This window comes from Tenrec ecaudatus, chromosome 1 (genome assembly GCF_050624435.1).
Source record: "Tenrec ecaudatus isolate mTenEca1 chromosome 1, mTenEca1.hap1, whole genome shotgun sequence".
Classification (NCBI taxonomy): domain Eukaryota; kingdom Metazoa; phylum Chordata; class Mammalia; order Afrosoricida; family Tenrecidae; genus Tenrec; species Tenrec ecaudatus.
In genome coordinates, this window is record NC_134530.1 from 110780771 (window position 1) to 110784835 (window position 4065).

General features: G+C 39.4%; 1 pseudogene; it reads left to right on the forward strand.

Moving 5' to 3' along the window:
• The first annotated feature begins 3167 nt into the window (after positions 1 to 3167).
• Positions 3168 to 3265, forward strand: LOC142438090 (U2 spliceosomal RNA; annotated as a pseudogene).
• The last annotated feature ends 800 nt before the right edge of the window (positions 3266 to 4065 follow it).

Below are 4065 nucleotides of genomic sequence, written 5' to 3' on the forward strand. Positions count from 1 at the left end.
CACAAGATAGATCACAGACCTAGAAGTAAAACCCCAAATTATCAAGACCATCAATGAAGGAATTGGGACAAACCTAAGAACCTTAGCCCAGGGAATACATAGGCTAACTGCAATCGGGCAGGGTACACACACAAATGAACTTGAAATCCACAAGTGAGAAATACTAAAGAGAAAACATCTGTGTACATCCAAAGGCTTCACCAAGGGGGTAACAAGGCAACCCACAGATTGGGTGAAGAATTTTAGCAAGGACACACAGACAAAAAGCTTATTGCTGACATCTATAACCCCTCCTGACCTTCAAAAAGAGGAAAACAATTAACCCCTGAGGACGTGGGCAAAACATCTGTAAAGAAGTTTCACTAAGGAGGAGACCCGTATGTCCAATAAACATATGAGAAAATGCTCCTGATCATTAGTCACCAGAGGAATGCAAATTAAAACAACCATGAGATATCATCTAGCACCCTTGAGGTTAGGCCAAATCAGAAAATCAAGAACTGGAGAGCAAAAATGTTGGAGAGGATGTTGTGAGATAGGAACTCTCTCCACTGCTGGTTGTTGTGCAGATATGTACCACCACTATGGAAAGCAATCTGGTGAGACTTAAAAGAAAATGGAATTTGATGAACCTTATGACCCAGTTATCCCCCTGCTGAGCATTTACCCAGAAGAGGTAAGAAATAAAACATGAGCAGTCATTTGCTCTCCAATGTTTATTGTAACGCAATTCACAATGAAAAAGAGTCAGAAACAACCTAAATTTCCATTGATAGATGAGTGGATTAGTAAACTCTGGCACATGCACACAGTGAAGTACTATGCCTCGCTAAAACGTTTCATGGGAAGAGTTGGAGGAATGATGCTACGTGAAGTCAGCCAAAAGGAGAAGTACAACATGAGCAGCCTGAAGCAAGCGCAATCAGCGTAGTAGATATAGAAGAAAAGCCACTTATCTCGCAATATACAGATTGAGGTACAGGCAGTCAGGTCAAAGTCAGACCAAACCCAAGGAGGTGCATGTTCATGCAACAAAAAGAAGGGGGAAGGGGGAAGGGTGAAAAGGGGAAGGGGACAGGGACAAGGAGAAAAGGGGTGGCAGATATGAGATGATGGCATTTTCATCCAGGGCACTAACCCACCCAGGAGGAGAGTATTGCTTATGTCTCCACGGAGTTGCAAGCGTGCATACAGACCCCGTCTCGGTGCAATGAATCATGAGGCGACATAACCACGTGGAGGAATACCTGAAAAGTTTGGGCGACCAGGCTGACCCCAACCGGAGCCAAAATGACCCTCTCCCTAGAAGTATGAGAACAACCCTAAACCTACATTTTTGAGAGAGGGGCCAGCATCCCATGGCCTCACGGAAACAAACCAAGAAGAAAAAGAGAAAGGGACGGTCTGTCTAGACCCCATATTGGCACACCAAGCGCCGAGGACGACATCTCTGCACGGAGCTGCTAAGACAGAGAGGACTCTAGGGATGACAACAGCTCATGACATGTTGTCCCCTTAATGAAGCATATTACAATAGAGGACAGTATTGGGACACACAGTGCAGTCTGAATCCCCTGCAGCGGGGCAGATCAAGAAGGGAACATAGCAAATCAGCAACTGGAGGAAAGCCAAGCCACAAAGCCCCGAAAAAGTCCCCAAAAGAGGCTTCAGGCTAGGAAAGGAATCTCCCAGAATTCCTCCAGGACCAGTGGGGAGACAGTCATGAAGATCAGCAGACAGATCTGGAATTATGTATGTTTTTTCTTTTGTTTTTTCAATCTTTTGGGGTTTTTTGTTTGGTCTATATAATTATTGATTTGCCTACTTAAATAAGAGAGGCATGGGAAGCAAGCTTGAGGAGAAAGCAACAGGACCGGCGGTCCCAGAGGTATCTGGGGGAGAAGGTGGTAAGGAAATGGTGTAGTGAGCAAACAATGCCATGGACAGGGGACCAACTAGGGAATTAAAATAAAAACAAAGAGGATGTAGAGATCCTGGGAGTGTTGGACCAATGACCATCTAGATCAGAGGAAATATTAAGAACTGGAAGTAGGGCAAGCATGATGGTGGGGCAGGAGGAAGGTAAAAGGAAACAGAGGAAGGATCTAGGAAGCAAAGCTATGGATAGAGGTATAGGCTTAGGTGTGTACATATGTGAATACATTAATCATAAAAATAGAGGTATTGGCTTAAGCACATACATTTATATGGCAATAGCTTGAGATAGTGTATAGACTTCCGGCCTCTGCTCATTCCCTCCCTCAGTGCATGAACACCGTTGAACAACCGGGCTTCTCCTTATGGGAGGACAGTCCAGTCTTTCTCCCTCAGCGCTGACTGGTGGTTTTAAACTCCCGACTCTGTGGTGAGCAGCCCAACTTGTGACCACAATGCCACTACACCTTCCCCACCTACAAATAAAGCTGGGGAGAACTCCATTTAGAGATCATTTTCTGTGAGGAAACAGTTGAAAATTTAATACTTCTCAACACTAAAGATCTTTTCTCTCCTAAATACATATTCTCAGAAGCTTATTTGAAATAACACTGTTGCCTTAAAAAAATCATTCTCCTTTACCTGTAGCAGGTAAACATCACAGCCATAATCTATATTATTATAATTCACTATTTAGATTTTTTGAAAGATAATTATGAGAAATAATCTAAAATGATAGTAAATGTATTTATTAACTTAAATAATTATATGACCAGTACAGTAAAGTTATCAAGATTACTCTGTTAAGTTGATTCTCATTTTTTTATTATAATTTAATTCAAATTTGCTGAGAAATCAAAATATTGGCATTAAAAAGTCAGCTCAATTAATATTATATTTATGTTGTATAGAAGCCCCAAATATACATAAGCAACTCATTTTCATTAAATATATATGCTACATTTTTCTCCAAATACAAGTCCCTGGTCCAATTGATTAATGTATTAAACTGGTAACTGAATTATTTGAAGTTTGAGCCAATTCAGAGGTGTCTTAGAAGTACTTAAAAAAATCAGCCCCTGCAAACACTATCGAGAATAGTTCTGTGAAATACATGAGGTTGGATGGATTGGATTAGACTCAAAGTTACTCTTTTTATTTATCTATTTGTTCTGTTTATTTCTCTCTAAATATAACTTTTAAATTTTGTTTCTCTAAAAGTTGGATCATATATCACTTCTCAGCCTTTTGGCTAAGATCAAGTGTAGTAAAAGTTAGGTTATAAATAACTAAATATTTTGTTGTTTAGTGGAATCAGAGTCCAAATTATGTTTTTACTAATTATTACTTACTATAATTTGCTACTTATTATTTTTCTCCTAATAATTTGCTAAATAAGCAAAATTATTTAAAGGAGTGAATTCTTTGGGTCATTTTGTAATCTTCAGTGACAACTATTATTTTGCACATTGGAAATCGTTTTGATCAATAACATGAGGCTTCTGACTAGAAGGACATGTAAAGAAATGATGTGATAATTTTTATGCTAATATGGCACCTCTAAAAAGACCTGTCAATCAGGTCACAGTTTGATGGCTTCCCTTAGAGGTGTGACTGAGATATTTAGCTCTCTGGAGGCTAGCTCTCTCTTCTCTGCCTTGACCTTCCTGCTTTCTGGTCACTCTGAGAGCTGCTGGAATCCTGCCATGACTTCCACGGACCTAGGAGGAGCCACACAACTCTGCACCCACCAGCATGGGTTACCATTACTGCATGTGGCTGCACAAGTCTGAAGAGGGACTTATGGATTAGTATCAGACTTAAGGACTTGAGTTAGACTGGATTGAGATGTTTTTTTGATATATAACTATTTCTTGATATAAAGCTATTTATTATACATATATGAGTGTCACTGGATTTGTTACTATAGTGAACTCATCATAACACAGATGGGTAAATCTACAGGTGGATTTACTGAGAGCAACATAACTATTTGATGGGATTTGAAATCTCATTAAGAAAATATCCTTTCATATTACATTTAAAGAAATCATCTGAAATTTAATTTTTATATCTCTTTTTACAACTCTCAAAACCATCCTTTCTCTTAGATGACTTGCTATATTTTGG